General features: G+C 34.4%; 1 protein-coding gene across 1 annotated transcript in view; it reads left to right on the top strand.

Moving 5' to 3' along the window:
* The window catches only part of LOC141544635 (putative coiled-coil domain-containing protein 144C), a 58851-nt gene that overhangs the window by 277 nt on the left and 38799 nt on the right, over positions 1-19775 (top strand). The window contains exons 2-8 of the mRNA XM_074271030.1: positions 1448-1511; positions 2209-2252; positions 3933-3996; positions 4694-4737; positions 6423-6486; positions 11660-11815; positions 13328-13404. The gene's annotated coding sequence lies outside the window, so the exon portion shown is untranslated. The remainder of the gene's footprint in view (positions 1-1447; positions 1512-2208; positions 2253-3932; positions 3997-4693; positions 4738-6422; positions 6487-11659; positions 11816-13327; positions 13405-19775) is intronic.

Genomic DNA, 19775 nt, shown 5'->3' with positions numbered 1-19775 from the left:
GACAATTCAATGGGCCTAACTTTCAGGACCTCATGGCTTAGACAGTAGTCCTTCACAACTTAGCAATTTCAGTGTGCCTCTCAGTCTGTCATTCAGTGAACAAATATGATAGCATTTTATGGTCTTCTAAGTATTAGGATATATTCTAGAAAAAGAAAAGTCTTTGGGCAAATGGAAGCCTACTTCTCTACTACATGATCAACTCAAATCAAATACAAATTAGGGGATAGGAGAAAGGAACCTATATAAGTTGATGTTCCAGCCAATACTAAGCAAATTTCTGTATAGCTTCTAGATAAAAAGATTGAGGCCTATAGAAAGGCCAATGTAAGAGTTAATGGTCTTCAAAAAGGAAAGAGTTCATGAAATAGGTAATAACTGAGGCTGAATGATAGGGTCACTTTTGGATTGGCAGAGAAGAAGCAGGCAGAGAGAGAGAGAGAGAGAGAGAGAGGGGGGGGTAGTAAAGGTGCTTGCAAAGCTTTAGTTGTTTAGACGGCTACTAATAAAAGTCATCACTATAGTACATAAAGAATAGTGTCTTTGGATGTCTTAGATGATAGCTTTAAGATTTGGGATTTGATTTGTATCAAGGAGCCAGTCATTGCTTAGACAGTATAATAATGTATTGAAACCTATTTTGGGAAAGTTTTTTTTTGAACATTGTCAAAGATTACCTGGAAAAGAAGTTCATTATAGTCAAAAGATGTTTTTCCAAAAGAAATTTCCTTTGTATTTCTCACAAATTTCAATCTCATTTCTCCTTGCCCTTCAAATAAATATCAATTCATTTTTTTATTAAAGCTTTTTATTTTCTAATCATATGTGTGGATAATTCCTCAACCTTAGGCCTTGAATGTCCTTGTATTCCAATTTTCTCTCCTTCGCCCCCCCCCACTAACCCCTAGATAGCACGTAGTCCAATATATGTTAAACATGGTAGAAATATTTGTTAAATGCAATTATTGTCCTGGACAAGAAAAATCAAATCCAACCAGTAACGAAAAGAGGAGAGGGGCAGCTAGTTGCTGTAGTTGATAGAGCACCAGCCATGAAGTCAGGAGGACCTGAGTTCAAATCGGGTCTCAGACAATTAACTCTTTCTAGCTGGGTGACCCTGGGCAAGTCACTTAACACCAATTTAGTTTCCACAGTCCTTTCTCCAGGTGTAGAGGGTTCTCTTCATCACTGAACAATTGGAACAGGTTTAAGTTATCTCATTGTTTGAGAGAACCATTCATACTTCAAATTATGGACAAGAGTTTTTCTATAAACCAGATATCTAAAATAGGTGATTGAAAAAATCTAATTCATGGCATGATTTGATTGATTGGTTTATCATCTTCTGTCAAGTGGAGTATCAAACTAGGTTCACATTATTTGTGCTAGGCATATATCTGAGAAAAATTTTGGAGTATATTGTGCATTTCATTCTTGTCAATTGCAGGAATATATCACAGACCCAGCTGTGGATAAAAAGAGAAACAACATTTTAACTGGCAACGATACAGGTATACAAAAAACTTCTGAAACTCCAAATATTCCCAATCACCTACAAGCTCACAGAACATTAGGTAAATGTGCTCTAAGACAAAGGGAGTTATTGTGTTGACAGAGATCCTAATTTCACCAACTTAGGACATCCACAAGGAAGAAATTTCTTCTAATGTACATTGGCTACCTGTTCTATGGTATAGAGTCCTCCAGAGAGTCCTCCAAGAGTAGCCTTGGGCTTCAGAAGTTCAGCATTTTGTCCATGATAGCACAATGACAATATCAGCAATTGAAATTGAAGCCAGGGCTGCCTTATTCCAAACTGGCCCTCTGTCCACTACACAGTGCTTATACCTCAATTTGCAGAACATGCTACAAAACATTCCTTAAAAAATTCCATTATACACTTTTAAATGTTAAGATTATTTTTGGAATAAAATATTCTATATTCTCACATAAAATTACCCTTAAGCTCCTAACTTCTGCTTTTGAAAGATCCTACCTTGTCCATAATCCATAAGTGCAAATGTTACTCTCTTAATCTCCTTTTGTCTCCTGGAGTTTTTTTTTTTTTCTCCTGTCATTTTAGTTTAGTTTTTCCTAAAGCAATTCTGAGTAGACATATTTGAGCCATTTTCATATTCTGAGTAGCATAGTTTTCAGGTATGTCTGTGGTTATTTATCTCTATTTTAATATCATTGTATCAATATTAGGACTGCACAAAGAAAAAGATACCGAGTCACCCTGGGATTCAGAGGTATTTTCTATTAAGTTATTTTGAAACTTCAATCATGATTGCTATTTTAAAAATTATATTTAATTTTTCTTATTTACTAGTCAGTTCAATTGCTTGGGTAGAATTAGAAGGGGACTTTTAGAGCTAGAAGGGATTTCAGAAATAATCTAGTACAAAGGCCCTTTTAACCTATGGGGAAGGCACTCCCCAAACAAGTCAGCTTAAGGTCTCACTACTGCTTTATTGAAGAGCCAAGAAGACAATTCAATGGGCCTAACTTTCAGGACCTCATGGCTTAGACAGTAGTCCTTCACAACTTAGCAATTTCAGTGTGCCTCTCAGTCTGTCATTCAGTGAACAAATATGATAGCATTTTATGGTCTTCTAAATATTAGGATATATTCTAGAAAAAGAAAAGTCTTTGGGCAAATAGAAGCCTACTTCTCTACTACATGATCAACTCAAATACAAATTAGGGGATAGGAGAAAGGAACCTATATAAGTTGATGTTCCAGCCAACACTAAGCAAATTTCTGTATAGCTTCTCTATAAAAAGATTGAGGCCTATAGAAAGGCCAATGTAAGAGTTAATGGTCTTCAAAAAGGAAAGAGTTCATGAAATAGGTAATAACTGAGACTGAATGATAGGGTCACTTTTGGATTGGCAGAGAAGAAGCAGGCAGAGAGAGAGAGAAAGAGAGAGAGAGGGGGGGGTAGTAAAGGTGCTTGCAAAGCTTTAGTTGTTTAGATGGCTACTAATAAAAGTCATCACTATAGTACATAAAGAATAGTGTCTTTGGATGTCTTAGATGATAGCTTTAAGATTTGGGATTTGATTTGTATCAAGGAGCCAGTCATTGCTTAGACAGTATAATAATGTATTGAAACCTATTTTGGGAAAGTTTTTTTTTGAACATTGTCAAAGATTACCTGGAAAAGAAGTTCATTATAGTCAAAAGATGTTTTTCCAAAAGAAATTTCCTTTGTATTTCTCACAAATTTGAATCTCATTTCTCCTTGCCCTTCAAATAAATATCAATTCATTTTTTTATTAAAGCTTTTTATTTTCTAATCATATGTGTGAATAATTCCTCAACCTTAGGCCTTGAATGTCCTTGTATTCCAATTTTCTCTCCTTCGCCCCCCCCCCACTAACCCCTAGATAGCACGTAGTCCAATATATGTTAAACATGGTAGAAATATTTGTTAAATGCAATTATTGTCCTGCACAAGAAAAATCAAATCCAACCAGTAACGAAAAGAGGAGAGGGGCAGCTAGTTGCTGTAGTTGATAGAGCACCAGCCATGAAGTCAGGAGGACCTGAGTTCAAATCGGGTCTCAGACAATTAACTCTTTCTAGCTGGGTGACCCTGGGCAAGCCACTTAACACCAATTTAGTTTCCACAGTCCTTTCTCCAGGTGTAGAGGGTTCTCTTCATCACTGAACAATTGGAACAGGTTTAAGTTATCTCATTGTTTGAGAGAACCATTCATACTTCTCCTTATGGACAAGAGTTTTTCTATAAACCAGATATCTAAAATAGGTGATTGAAAAAATCTAATTCATGGCATGATTTGATTGATTGGTTTATCATCTTCTGTCAAGTGGAGTATCAAACTAGGTTCACATTATTTGTGCTAGGCATATATCTGAGAAAAATTTTGGAGTATATTGTGCATTTCATTCTTGTCAATTGCAGGAATATATCACAGACCCAGCTGTGGATAAAAAGAGAAACAACCTTTTAACTGGCAACGATACAGGTATACAAAAAACTTCTGAAACTCCAAATATTCCCAATCACCTACAAGCTCACAGAACATTAGGTAAATGTGCTCTAAGACAAAGGGAGTTATTGTGTTGACAGAGATCCTAATTTCACCAACTTAGGACATCCACAAGGAAGAAATTTCTTCTAATGTACATTGGCTACCTGTTCTATGGCATAGAGTCCTCCAGAGAGTCCTCCAAGAGTAGCCTTGGGCTTCAGAAGTTCAGCATTTTGTCCATGATAGCACAATGACAATATCAGCAATTGAAATTGAAGCCAGGGCTGCCTTATTCCAAACTGGCCCTCTGTCCACTACACAGTGCTTATAGCTCAATTTGCAGAACATGCTACAAAACATTCCTTAAAAAATTCCATTATACACTTTTAAATGTTAAGATTATTTTTGGAATAAAATATTCTATATTCTCACATAAAATTACCCTTAAGCTCCTAACTTCTGCTTTTGAAAGATCCTACCTTGTCCATAATCCATAAGTGCAAATGTTACTCTCTTAATCTCCTTTTGTCTCCTGGAGTTTTTTTTTTTTTCTCCTGTCATTTTAGTTTAGTTTTTCCTAAAGCAATTCTGAGTAGACATATTTGAGCCATTTTCATATTCTGAGTAGCATATTTTTCAGGTATGTCTGTGGTGATTTATCTCTATTTTAATATCATTGTATCAATATTAGGACTGCACAAAGAAAAAGATACCGAGTCACCCTGGGATTCAGAGGTATTTTCTATTAAGTTATTTTGAAACTTCAATCATGATTGCTATTTTAAAAATTATATTTAATTTTTCTTATTTACTAGTCAGTTCAATTGCTTGGGTAGAATTAGAAGGGGACTTTTAGAGCTAGAAGGGATTTCAGAAATAATCTAGTACAAAGGCCCTTTTAACCTATGGGGAAGGCACTCCCCAAACAAGTCAGCTTAAGGTCTCACTACTGCTTTATTGAAGAGCCAAGAAGACAATTCAATGGGCCTAACTTTCAGGACCTCATGGCTTAGACAGTAGTCCTTCACAACTTAGCAATTTCAGTGTGCCTCTCAGTCTGTCATTCAGTGAACAAATATGATAGCATTTTATGGTCTTCTAAGTATTAGGATATATTCTAGAAAAAGAAAAGTCTTTGGGCAAATAGAAGCCTACTTCTCTACTACATGATCAACTCAAATCAAATACAAATTAGGGGATAGGAGAAAGGAACCTATATAAGTTGATGTTCCAGCCAACACTAAGCAAATTTCTGTATAGCTTCTCTATAAAAAGATTGAGGCCTATAGAAAGGCCAATGTAAGAGTTAATGGTCTTCAAAAAGGAAAGAGTTCATGAAATAGGTAATAACTGAGACTGAATGATAGGGTCACTTTTGGATTGGCAGAGAAGAAGCAGGCAGAGAGAGAGAGAAAGAGAGAGAGAGAGGGGGGGTAGTAAAGGTGCTTGCAAAGCTTTAGTTGTTTAGACGGCTACTAATAAAAGTCATCACTATAGTACATAAAGAATAGTGTCTTTGGATGTCTTAGATGATAGCTTTAAGATTTGGGATTTGATTTGTATCAAGGAGCCAGTCATTGCTTAGACAGTATAATAATGTATTGAAACCTATTTTGGGAAAGTTTTTTTTTGAACATTGTCAAAGATTACCTGGAAAAGAAGTTCATTATAGTCAAAAGATGTTTTTCCAAAAGAAATTTCCTTTGTATTTCTCACAAATTTCAATCTCATTTCTCCTTGCCCTTCAAATAAATATCAATTCATTTTTTTATTAAAGCTTTTTATTTTCTAATCATATGTGTGGATAATTCCTAAACCTTAGGCCTTGAATGTCCTTGTATTCCAATTTTCTCTCCTTCGCCCCCCCCCCCTAACCCCTAGATAGCACGTAGTCCAATATATGTTAAACATGGTAGAAATATTTGTTAAATGCAATTATTGTCTTGGACAAGAAAAATCAAATCCAACCAGTAACGAAAAGAGGAGAGGGGCAGCTAGTTGCTGTAGTTGATAGAGCACCAGCCATGAAGTCAGGAGGACCTGAGTTCAAATCGGGTCTCAGACAATTAACTCTTTCTAGCTGGGTGACCCTGGGCAAGTCACTTAACACCAATTTAGTTTCCACAGTCCTTTCTCCAGGTGTAGAGGGTTCTCTTCATCACTGAACAATTGGAACAGGTTTAAGTTATCTCATTGTTTGAGAGAACCATTCATACTTCTCCTTATGGACAAGAGTTTTTCTATAAACCAGATATCTAAAATAGGTGATTGAAAAAATCTAATTCATGGCATGATTTGATTGATTGGTTTATCATCTTCTGTCAAGTGGAGTATCAAACTAGGTTCACATTATTTGTGCTAGGCATATATCTGAGAAAAATTTTGGAGTATATTGTGCATTTCATTCTTGTCAATTGCAGGAATATATCACAGACCCAGCTGTGGATAAAAAGAGAAACAACATTTTAACTGGCAACGATACAGGTATACAAAAAACTTCTGAAACTCCAAATATTCCCAATCACCTACAAGCTCACAGAACATTAGGTAAATGTGCTCTAAGACAAAGGGAGTTATTGTGTTGACAGAGATCCTAATTTCACCAACTTAGGACATCCACAAGGAAGAAATTTCTTCTAATGTACATTGGCTACTGTTCTATGGCATAGTGTCCTCCAGAGTAGCCTTGGGCTTCAGAAGTTCAGCATTTTGTCCATGATAGCACAATGACAATATCAGCAATTGAAATTGAAGCCAGGGCTGCCTTATTCCAAACTGGCCCTCTGTCCACTACACAGTGCTTATAACTCAATTTGCAGAACATGCTACAAAACATTCCTTAAAAAAATGCCATTATACACTTTTAAATGTTAAGGTTATTTTTGAAATAAAATATTCTATATTCTCACATAAAATTACCCTTAAGCTCCTAACTTCTGCTTTTGAAAGATCCTACCTTGTCCATAATCTATAATTCAAATGTTACTCTCTTAATCTCCTTTTGTCTCCTGGAGTTTTTTTTTTTTTTTTTCTCCTGTCATTTTAGTTTAGTTTTTCCTAAAGCAATTCACATATGTATTTTAAGTGAAAAAGCTTAAAAACAAACAAACAAACAAACAAAAAAACAAAACAAAACAAAACTTTTGACCAAGTATTTCTATAATACTTTCTTTGTATGCTTTCATGGAGATAATATGTCAGAAGAAAGAGGCAATGATCCATGAAAAAGAGGAATTCTTTTTTGGGGGTCTTTTTTCCTTCCATTTTTATTATCCCTAGTCAGTTCTCTTTGGTGATTTCTTGTAAAATATAATCTAGGCTCTTTTTTTCATCATAGTTTTTGGGAAGTCCAATAATGGTCACATTATCTCTCCTGAATCTATTTTCCAGGTCTATAAATTTTCCCAGTATTTGACGTTATTCTCCAGCTTTTCTTTTTGTTGTTGTTGTTGTTGTTGTTGTTGTTGACTGATTCATGGTTTCTCAATGAATCATTTATTTCTGTTTCTTCCATCCTGATTTTTGAAGAATTATTTTCCTCATTCATACTTTTTAGTTCTTTTTGTATATGCCCAATTGAGTTTTTAAATGAATTATTTTAAACTGTTGAATTTTTTTTCATTTCACTAATTTTTTAGTGAGTTATTTTCTTTTTCCAATTCAAAAATCCTACTTTACTGTGATTTTTTAACCTTTTCTAATTCACAAATTTTGTTTCCGTGCACCTCCTGTGAATTCTTTATTTTTTCCAACTCAAATTTCAGGACGTTGTTATTCTCTATCATAGCTTCTCTTTCCTTTCCCCATTTTTCTTCAAACTCTCTTAGCTTTTTAATAGTCTCTTCTAGGAGAGTGTTTTGTGATGGGGAGCAGATATCATTCCTTTTTAGGGTGTTATCTGCATAATCTCTGCTGTTAGCTTCCTCAGGGTAGGATTTCTGCTCTTTCTCTGTGTAGAAGGTGTCATTCCTTCTCTTCAGCTTGTACTCATTGTTAAAAATCTGTTGGGGTCTGCCCTTGGGGTAAGAAGTTTATTTATTTATTTACCAGCTTCCTCCCAGATGGGAGGTAGAATGCAATAATCCTGTGACTTGCCTAAGAGAGAGCTCTGGGAGACAGTTCCCCTCCCCCCCCAGAAATGCCTCAGAGGTGATTAGCACTACTGCCTTGTGAGGATTGCCCAGTGAAGGACCCTGCAGTATGGCCTACTGACTGTCCTGAGGTTTAAGGCTCCCTTGGGGTATGGATATCAGCAGCTAACGTGAAAAGCCCCTGTGCTCAGACCGGAAGTGTCTGTCCGGAAACCGGGGTCCCTATTTCAAAGGTTCCACTTCTCTGGGAATTCCTCTGCTGCTAGAATTCCACTGCCTCAGGCTGAGCGAAGCACTATGTGGATTAGAGGCTGCCTCAGGGTGTGTCCCAGCTTTTCAGGATCTTAACTACCCCAAGGAAAAGCCCCAGGCAGCAGAAGGCTGCTGCACAGCAGTGCCTAGATCTTTTAGGTCACTTCTGGATTGGGGTGGTTCTAGAATCTGGCTTTATGTTTTAAAGTGGCTCGATTTCTCTTCTGAACTGCTGTTTTATAAGCAGAGAAGAATTAACAGCCTGTGCCAGATTCCTCTATCTCAGTGGCTTCTCTGATTCCTGAGTTCTCCCCAGCCTGATCAGCACAGTATGCTAGGACCAAGTCCAACCCTGTCTGTGCTGGCCTTTTTTCTTCCTCCACTTGGAACCGACCTTTTCTGGTGAAATTCCTGATTCTCTTCAGCTGATAAGTTGTGCTTCTACTCCTTGTGGTTTTTATCAGTTCAGCGTTTTTTTTTTTTTTTTTTTTTTATTCATTTTTCCAACTTATCCCCTCCTTCCCTCCACTCCCTCCCCCCCAATGGCAGGTAATCCCATACATTTTACATGTGTTACAATATAACCTAGATAAAATATATGTGTGTAAATACCATTTTCTTGTTGCACATTAATTATTAGCTTCTGATGGTATAATTAACCTGGGTACATAGACAGTAGTGCTAACAATTTACATTCACTTCCCAGTGTTCCTTCTCTGGGTATAGTTATTTCTGTCCATCATTGATCAACTGGAAGTGAGTTGGCTCTTCTTTATGTTGAAGATTTCCACTTCCATAAAATACATCCTCATACAGTATTGTTGTTGAAGTGTATAGTGATCTTCTGGTTCTGCTCATTTCACTCAGCAACAGTTGATTTAAGTCTCTCCAAGCCTCTCTGCATTCCTCCTGCTGGTCATTTCTTACAGAGCAATAATATTCCATAACCTTCATATACCACAATTTACCCAACCATTCTCCAATTGATGGATCCATTCAACTTCCAGTTTCTAGCAACAACAAAAAGAGCTGCCACAATCATTTTGGCACATACAGGTTCCTTTCCACTCTTTAGTATTTCTTTGGGATATAATCCCAATAACAGCAATGCTGGGTCAAAGGGTATGCACAGTTTGACAACTTTTTGAGCATAGTTCCAAATTGCTCTCCAGAATGGCTGGATTCTTTTACAACTCCAAAAACAATGTATCAGTGTCCCAGTTTTCCCACATCCCCTCCAACATTCATCATTATTTGTTCCTGTCATCTTAGCCAATCTGACAGGTGTGTAGTGGTATCTCAGAGTTGTCTTAATTTGCATTTCTTTGATGAGTAGTGATTTGGAACACTCTTTCATATGAGTGGAAATAGTTTCAATTTCATCATCTGAGAATTGTCTGTTCATATCCCTTGACCATTTATCAATTGGAGAATGGTTTGGTTTCCTATAAATCAGGGTCAGTTCTCTATATATTTTGGAAATGAGACCTTTGTCAGAACCTTTCCTTTTAAATTTATTTTCCCAATTTGTTACTTCCCTTCTAATCTTGTTTGCATTAGTATTGTTTGTACAGAAACTTTTTAGTTTGATGTAATCAAAATCTTCTATTTTGTGATCAATAATGATCTCTAATTCTCCTCTGGTCATAAATTCCTTCCTCCTCCACAAGTCTGAGAGGTAGACTATCCTCTGTTCCTCTAATCTATTTATGATCTCATTCTTTATGCCTAAATCATGGACCCATTTTGATCTTATCTTGGTATATGGTGTTAAGTGTGGGTCCATATCTAATTTCTGCCATACTAATTTCCAGTTTTCCCAACAGTTTCTTCCGAATAATGAATTTTTGTCCCTAAGGTTGGTATCTTTGGGTTTGTCAAAGATTAGATTGCTGTAGATGTACCCTTTTTTGTCCTTTGTATCTAATCAGTTCCACTGATCTACCGTTCTATTTCTTAGCCAGTATTAAATGGTTTTGGTGACTGCTGCTATATAGTATAGCTTTAGATCAGGTACACTTAGACCACCTTCCTCTGAGTTTTTTTTTTCATTAGTTCCCTTGCAATTCTCGACCTTTTATTCTTCCATATGAATTTTGTAATTATTTTTTCTAGGTTATTAAAATAGTTTCTTGGGAGTCTGATCGGTATAGCACTAAATAAATAGATTAGTTTGGGGAGTATTGTCATCTTTATTATATTCGCTCGGCCTATCCAAGAGCACTGAATGTCTTTCCAATTATTTAAATCTGACTTTATTTTTGTGGCAAGTGTTTTTTAATTTTTCTCATATAATTCCTGACTATTCTTTGGTAGCTGGATTCCCAAATACTTTATACTCTCAACATTTGTTTGGAATGGAATTTCTCTTTGTATCTCTTGCTGTTGCATTTTGTTGGTGATATATAAGAATGCTGAGGATTTATGTGGATTTATTTTGTATCTTGCCACTTTGCTAAAATTCTGAATTATTTCTAATAGCTTTTTAGCAGAGTCTTTGGGGTTCTCTAAGTATACCATCATGTCATCTGCAAAGAGTGATAGTTTGATTTCCTCATTTCCTACTCTAATTTCTTGCATCTTTCTCGGCTCTTATTGCCGAGGCTAGTGTTTCTAGTACTATATTGAATAGTAATGGTGATTTTGGGCAACCTTGTTTCACTCCTGATCTTACTTGGACAGGTTGCAGTTTATTTCTATTGCATATTATGTTTACTGACGGTCTTAAATATATGCTCCTGATTATTCTAAGGAATAATCCATTTATTCCTATACTCTCAAGAGTTTTTAGTAGGAATGGATGTTGGATTTTGTCAAATGCTTTTTCTGCATCTATTGAGATGATCATATGGTTCTTATTAAGTTGATTATTAATATGGTCAATTATACTCATAGTTTTCCTAATATTAAACCAGCCCTGCATTCCTGGTATGAATCCTACCTGATCATAGTGTATTATCCTGGGGATGATTTTCTGAAGTCTTTTTGCTAATATCTTATTTAAGATTTTAGCATCAATATTCATTAAGGAAATTGGTCTATAATTTTCTTTCTCAGTTTTCGATCGACCTGGTTTGGTATCAGTACCATATCTGTGTCATAAAAGGAGTTTGGTAGGACTCCTTCATTCCCTATTTTTTCAAATAGTTTATATAGCATTGGGGCTAATTGTTCTTTAAATGTGTGGTAGAAATCACATGTAAATCCATCTGGTCCTGGGGATTTTTTCCTGGGGAGTTGATTAATAGCTTGTTCTATTTCTTTTTCTGAAATGGGACTATTTAAGCAATTTATTTCTTCCTATGTTAATCTAGGAAGCGTCAAAAGAGTTGATAAAGGTGTCCTTAAGAAGCCATGTAAATCCGTTGAACAAAATGTGGAAGTCAAACAAAGAAGAGTTGATAAAGGTGTCCTTAAGAAGCCATGTAAATCTGCTGAACAAAATGTGGAAGTCAAACAAAGAAAGAAAGGTAGAGGCTTAATATTCTGGATTTACTAAAAATAGATTATTTGCTTAATTTGTTACATGCCAATCCTCTTAGAATAAGTAAGCAACATAAATAGTAAAATCATGCAATAACAAAATTGATTGTCAGTGTTTAATCTTCTCAGTAGACCAGAATCTACAAGATGTTCTGATTTTCTCCTTTAATCAGTGTAGCAATTTCCACAAAAGCTGAAAGAGACTAGATTAGATTTGTATCTTTATTGTGCCTTAATGGTCTTTGTATTTAATTGTTAATTCCTACCTCTTTTTTTTCAAAGTTTAAAATCTTGAGGTATGAATATTCCCATATAAAATCTATATATAAATGATTGTTTCCTTTTTTTCTGTCATTGTAACTTATTATCACTAGCATCCTTGACACATACAATTTTCTGAAACTTTTGTTAAGTTCATCTTTTCACTACTGAATCACTCTCCATTTTGTCATATTCAAACTGTTTCTAGGTTAACTAATTCTTAAAATGAATTTCAAATTAACTCCTGGAATGTGTCTTGTTTTATGTTTCCTTGATTTAATCAGAGTAGCTTCTAGACTTACTGGAAGAATTAGGTGTCATTTACTTTATTTCCATTTTTGCATGAGATAGTCCTGCCAGTGATTTTACAGTTACCATTTATATTTGTTTCTCTCAGTTTTGTTAAATATCATTTTGGTTCTGTCTTTTTGATTTTGTCCTCTTTCTGATTATGTCTTGAGGTTTTGTCTCTGAACTTATGTCCAAAAGTGCTATCATGAATTAACTTTAGAAATCCAGTTAATTATATTTCTTTTTTTGTGTATGTAAATCTATGACTTTTGAAGGATGCATATGGTCTGTGATCTTCATAACCCAAAGCAATTCTGCAATCTCAAAAAATGAACATTTCTTAGTCCCTAATGGGAAGGAAAGCTTTCTTGCTAATCCCTCCTTCACAGTTTCCAGTTGGTCATGTTGTCCATTCTCTAACTTATCTCATTTTTTTCTTCACCTTCCTGACTCCATTTTTTGTTCTCTCCTACTTACTCAGTTAAGTTCTTGTAAACTCAGTTAAGGTTAGTAAGGCCAGCCTCATGTCCTTTGGTTATTGAGAAAATCCATTGATTCTATTTGTTTTTTACTTCTAGCCTAACTAATAAATTGATCATACACACATAAATTTCTTCCAGTTTATATTTCAATGGCAACAATTTTTGCTAAAGTAAATATGTAAATCAATCTTTACAGCTTCCTATGCTTTGCTCATGGGAAACAGCATCTCACAAGAAACTTCAAATCCTGCAGTAGATTGAAATTGCAAAATAATCAGATCCATTCGTAATTAATAAGATTGAATTTTTTTATATTTTATGTCTTATCTCAATATAGATTGAAATAGACAAAATTATATCTGTCATAACTAGCATTACTGTTAATGGGGAGGGGGTGGGAGAATTTCAGTCATAGAAGAAAAGTAATTCTAAATAAAATAAAATTTCAATTAAATATTACTTTAGATGTTAAAGGAGAATTGAAACTTAAAGGACTATCCAATGGAGGACAGGAAGATTTCAGTAATAGTGACCAGAAACAGGTATGGAAAAGTGATATTTTTGATAATTTATTTTAGTAAAAGTGCCTTTCATATTAATTTTTCTAGAAGCATATTTTCAAAAGTTAGTGTAATTTTAAATGTATTTATGTCTTATTGAAAAGATTTTCTTTGGAATTATAGGGACTAATATGAAAACTCCAGTGTGAAGGAACAGTCCCAAAATAGTGCATTTTGTACATTTCTTAAATGACAAAGAAGCTAATTTAAATGATTTGATTATTTCATTGTTTTTGCCTTATTCAGCAAAATAATTGTGGTAACAGAATTATCATAGATCTGGATGTGTGTGAAAGAGCATCTTAGTCCTGATTTCTTTCTTATACACAAGCTAAAATTTATTGTCACTGATGGCAAGGAAAGAATCCAGAATGTCAATATCTAGAAATGTATGTCATTTTAGAAAACTATACTAAATTCTATTATTGCTCAAAAATGTTAATGCATGGCATTAAAATGCTATAATAATAATATCTTAGTATTAATAATCGAAGTTATTGTACTTTATCTTAGTCCTAAATAACCAATCCTGTCTATAGTATCCCCCAAAAGTAGTTGATCGCTTTCTGTGACTGAAAAATTACTACCCAAATAAAGCAGCCCACTGTATATTTGAACAGCTCTAATAGTGTGGGATGTTTTCTTCTATTGATCAATAATTTGCCTTTCTATATTGTGCAACAAGGGCTAATGGTTCTGACTTTAAGAATCGAGTTGAAGTAATCAAGACCTGCATTCTAATTGCTAATATTTTGGTGATTTTTATCCTGGAATCATTTAAATCATATTTTCGATAAACTAGACAGCCCCACTTGTTGAGCAGACCTTCCTGTGATATGGCATGGCTGACTTCTGAGATCTCTTGTACTTCCTCTGGACTACACTTTCCCTTATCCTATCTAAGCATAATAATGTGGAATTATGAAGACAGAATCAAGGCCTGTTATGTCTCATGAAGAATATTCTCTTACTTTTGCTGCAAAGATCACATTAGCCCTTTTGATAACCTCATCATTAAACTTATGGCCCATTAGCGAATAATTCTATGTCTTTCTCTGAGAATTTCTATGGAAAATTGTTTTACCCCAGTGTGTACATATGCAGCTGATGTTTAAAAGTCTTATTCCAGTATCTTAAATTTATCCCCTTTGAAATGTTTCTTCTTGTAATTGTAAAGATTTTGTTTTAATCTGTAAAGATCCATTGTAATATCAGTTCTGTGATTTATTTCATCTGTAGCCTTTACTAATCCCATGCCATTTACAATCAACTAATAAGTATTTGATCTATCACTTCATCCTGATTATCAATGTAAAATGTTGAACAGAGTAAATATTGAGGATGAAGCTATCTGTTGCTTTCCAGGGGGATGAGTATTCTTTAGATCTGCCCAATGAAAAAGGCTAAATGTTTCTTTATTACAATTCACATTTTTGTCCTAGTCAACAAAGATCTTGTGAGAAATGTTTTCAAATACTTGTTGAAATCCAGGCACGCTGGGTTTTAACATTCCTGGAACCTAGTCTTCTATTCTCTGCAGTGATGACAATTTTATTGAAGAGGAAACTTAGGAGGGTCTAGTATAACTTCTTTCAATGAACACATCAATTCTTCATTATCCCCCCTTACATCCTTTTATGGGAAATATGGGAAATATAACTGGGGCCAGTATTTCCCAGGAGTCAATACCATTCAGCTTTCCTAAGCCCACAGCAACTCCCTGGTAAACTGTAATTACTCAAAGATTTCAGGTGAGATTCTTCAGTTCAATGTGCTAATTAGCTGGAGGGGCTTATGGTGCTAATTCTAACGGCATAGCTTGATCTCAATCGAGATGGTCTCATGATACCTCATGCTCTAGTCTCCCTGTAATGTCTTCCTTAACAGAAATTAAAAGAGTCCTAAAGCCCATGTTTCAGATGCTTTCTGTAAGATAGAATCTGATCGCGAGTCTTTTTATCATGTTCACTTAGTTGGCACAACCTGCACAATCAAGGGACAAGAGAGGCTGGAAACACAAATCAGGTCATACAGCCTTACCTTCCCACAGCATCTTTCCACAACTAGTTTCCAGTTCACAACCTGGGCCTTCAGTCCTATTTCTTTCTGGCCGACACATTTTGATCATTTGGGTGAATATCTCTGCCCAAGAAACAAGAATGGAAATGACCATTCCAATGTGATATCTTAACAATCAAAAATTATATACCATATAACTTATCCTCATTAACTGATTATAGAACTTCAATCTGAATATTTCCCAAATAGTACCCTACTCATCAACAAGTCAGTGAATTGAATTGAGCCCTTACTTTGACATGAAAAGATTCTATTCTTTCCTCTGTCTTCATTAAAGAGAATAAAGAGAATTCTATCATGAAAAGAGCAATAAAGAACACAACTACTTTAGAAGGCTTTATGGACCCTAATAATGAATGTCTGTAGTTAGAAGTTCACTGTCAACTTGTTAGGGTTATTGTGGATGAGATTCCTGTCCACATGTAATGCATTCATTTTCTTGATAGATCTGTATATTTAGAATATAGTGAAAATCAGGCAAATAAAGTGTTGCCATCTCATTTAAATCATGGCTTAAAATGTCCAATTTTGGGGAAATGATATTCAAGGTAATTTAAAGTAGGTTATTTTGGTATAAACAGCTAAGAGGCATAGTGGATAGAGTTGCAGGCCTGGAGTCATGAAGATTCATCTTCATGAGTTCAAATATGATTTCAAATAATTGTTAATTATATAACCGCGAAGAAGTTACTTAAACCTTTTTTTGCCCTAGTTTCCTTATGAGTAAAGTGAGCTGGAAGACAAAATGCAAAATATTCACGTCTCTTTGCCAGGAAAACCTCAAATAGAGTCATAAAAAGTCAGAGATAACTGAACAACCATAAAAAAATTAAATGATAGAATATGACTCTGTCATGTAAACAATTTTTAAAATAAAATTTATTCCAAAATACCTATAGGTATGCATCATAATTGTGGTTTGTTCCATGTAATTATGGAACTATAATCCCAACTCATCTGAACATTTGAAAAATTGTACTGGATCAGGGAATCAGGTCTTCCTTAACTATTTTAAAGTCATCACTTCCTACTCTATTGGTACCCAATAATTCTGTTGATGTGCTTAAGATATATATCGGAATAATTTCTTATTTCTTTTTCTGAATTATATACAAAAATCATCGGCCTTCTCTTGCCCATTCCTATTCTCTGATTTGTATAGAGACTTTGGACTGGAACCAAACTCAGAAAGGGACAATCTATGCAGGTCTATTTTTTGAAAATACAGTTATTTTACTGTGCATACCCTTTGACCCAGCAGTACTACTACTGGGCTTATATCCCAAAGAAATACTAAAGAGCTGAAAGGGACCTGTATGTGCCAAAATGTTTGTGGCAGCTCTTTTTGTTGTAGCTAGAAACTGGAAGATGAATGGAGGTCCATCAGTTGGAGAATGGTTGGGTAAATTGTGGTATATGAAGATTATGGAATATTATTGCTCTGTAAGAAATGACCAGCAGCAGGAATACAGAGAGGCTTCGAGAGACTTACATGAACTAATGCTGAGTGAAATGAGCAGAACCAGAAGACCACTATACACTTCAACAACAATATTGTATGAGGATGTATTCTGAAGGAAGTGGAAATCTTCAACATAAAGAAGATCCAAATCACTTCCAGTTGATCAATGATGGACAGAAATAACTACACCCAGAGAAGGAATACTGGGAAGTGAATGTAAATTGTTAGCACTAATGTCTGTCTGCCCAGGTTACATGTACATTCGGAATCTAATGCTTATTGTGCAACAAGAAAATGGAATTTATTGTATCTAGGTTATATTGTAACATATGTAAAAATGTATGGGATTGCCTGTCATCAGGGGGAGGGAGTAGAGGGAAGGGGGGATAATTTGGAAAAATAAATACAAGGGATAATTATATATATATATAAAATAAAAAATTTAAAAAAAAAGAAAATACAGTTGTTTTAAATCACATTTATTTTTCTCTCCAACTTAAATCGTAATTTAGAGTTGCTATTTTTACACTTATTTTGATCTTTGATTTAAAGAAATGTAAAAGTGAGCACTAGAGAAACATATAAAAGTAGTAAAGAATCTTATGAATTAAAAGAGTAATGAGTTTAATTTTTTGTCCCATCCCAACTTTATATTTTACTTGTTTTTTAGATTTGAAACATATCTGTATTATAATTTTGATCATGTAAAATTACCAATGAAAAATAAAATACCTTTTTTGGAAAAAAAAATTGTCCTTTTAGAGCAGGAAAAAATATTGATATGAAATAGGAAATTTTCCTTTATTTTGATAGGAATTATAGTATGGCACAAACATAATAATTTACCTAATACCTTGGATATAATATCTTGGATAATATCTTGGATAAAATTTACTTTCCAATTTCATTTTTAGGGTAAATTTAAATATTTTTGAAATTTGAAACACAACGATTTGGGACTAACGATTAAGTTTAACTATGGTTTGTCTATTTTTAAATTGATCTTTGTCTTATTTCATTATCCAAGGATAAAGTTACTTTAGAAACAACCTGCATACCAGAAGAAACAGTACCTAAAAAACAAGTTCAGTCTCTTTGTGCTCCATTTTTGAAGAAGGAAATAAGGTCTGAAGGACCAGAATCCAATAGGAAATCTGATAGTGAAACGACTTCAAAAGAAAGTTGTCAAAAAACATGGATTGAGGAGGAAAAGGAATTCAAAAACAATAACTTAATTGATTTTGTGGAAAAGGTAAAACGTAAAGGCCCTCTAAGGGTAAAAGTTCTTCAGACATTTTCAGGGCAAACGGAACAAGATCGGGCATATGCTCTTTCATGCAATTTAGAGATGAATTTCCAAGAAAATATTCTTCAGTGCTCACAAAATAGCACCCTACAATGTAAGAATGACAATGAGCCAGAAATGGAACATACTTGCAAAGTAAATGAAGAGGATATTGCTTATGTTGCGAAAAATAGAAAAAGAGCCGGTTCCAAAATATCTATAAATAAAATGAAGGAAGATACATCATTTGATACAGAAATGGTTGTAAATCTGCCAAGAAGTATCGGGAATTTGGGACCACATTCAGGAGGTTTCCTGCAATCAAGTGCTCCAGGAAGGCATTTTACTCACTCTGGTGATATAAAATTAATCATCCAGGAAAAAAGCCTGAAATGACTGCAAGAAAATGTAAGGAGAAAACCAAACATAAAGAAACCTTATTCAAGAATAGTCATCATAATGACAGTAACTCTATAGATGAGCCAAGATGTTTGAAACACTTCCTTCCATATAGGGACAAAATGTCTAAAAACTACCTGGATGCAGAATTAAACCAACATACACAAAGATTGACAATTGAGTTGGAAATAATGCAAACAAAATCCCTGACTTTGGAGAAAGAAAAAATATCACCACAAAAACTGGTAGATTCACCTTCTGTCACTCTACATTCATCCTGTGAAACTGATTTTTCACTTCAAATGCTTGGTATTTGTACAACATGTATTGAAAACTGCATTAAGGAAAATATCCAGAAAGTCTTTTTTATAGTTTTTATTTTGATGATCTAAATTGCTCCATCAATTTTCAAAGTATTTGCCATGTAAACAAGAAACTGTCTAAACCAGACATACAAATTGGAATATTAGACTAGGTAACCAAAAGAACAAGGACAAGCCTAAAGACAATTAGGATACAGACCTAAAAGGAACATAATGAACTCAGATTCTCTTTTTTGCAAATCCTTGTAATATTGGATATTTTAAAGACTTTTCCTTTCTATGGGCATTTTTATTTTCTTAAAATACTGAAAACATAAGCTAAATTTGGGAAATTTCTAACAAAGGTACCTGATACAAATAATACTTTTATGGTAATCTGATACTTCATCTTTATTGATTTTACTAAAGTCATTACATTTTTGCATTTCAAAAGAAAATGAAACACAATTATGCTAATCATCTAAAATCAGTTTTCATAGGGCATTAATATACTATTTCTCTATTTATCCCACTAGTAATAAATTATAGGATTGAGTTTTAAACTTTGATCTTCTGCTTTCAAGTTCAATGCTCCTCTTTTTGTATTTAGTTTTTCAAAATATATTTTTATTCACTATAGATATTTGCATAATTGGCTGGCTTTAGATGCTATTGTACTAGCACTGTTAATTCATTGAATTTTATTTTTGAGAAGGAGCATTGGCAGTCATTGAATCAAACACCATTATCTTATCAATGAGGAAAGGTTAGGCTCAGGGATGTTAGATTGCCTGGCCAAGGTCTCTTGGCTTATCTATACCTTCAC

The sequence above is a fragment of the Sminthopsis crassicaudata genome, chromosome 5, assembly GCF_048593235.1.
Source record: "Sminthopsis crassicaudata isolate SCR6 chromosome 5, ASM4859323v1, whole genome shotgun sequence".
Taxonomy (NCBI): domain Eukaryota; kingdom Metazoa; phylum Chordata; class Mammalia; order Dasyuromorphia; family Dasyuridae; genus Sminthopsis; species Sminthopsis crassicaudata.
The sequence above is the reverse complement of the archived record's forward strand: the minus strand, read 5'-3'. Positions and strand labels throughout refer to the sequence as shown.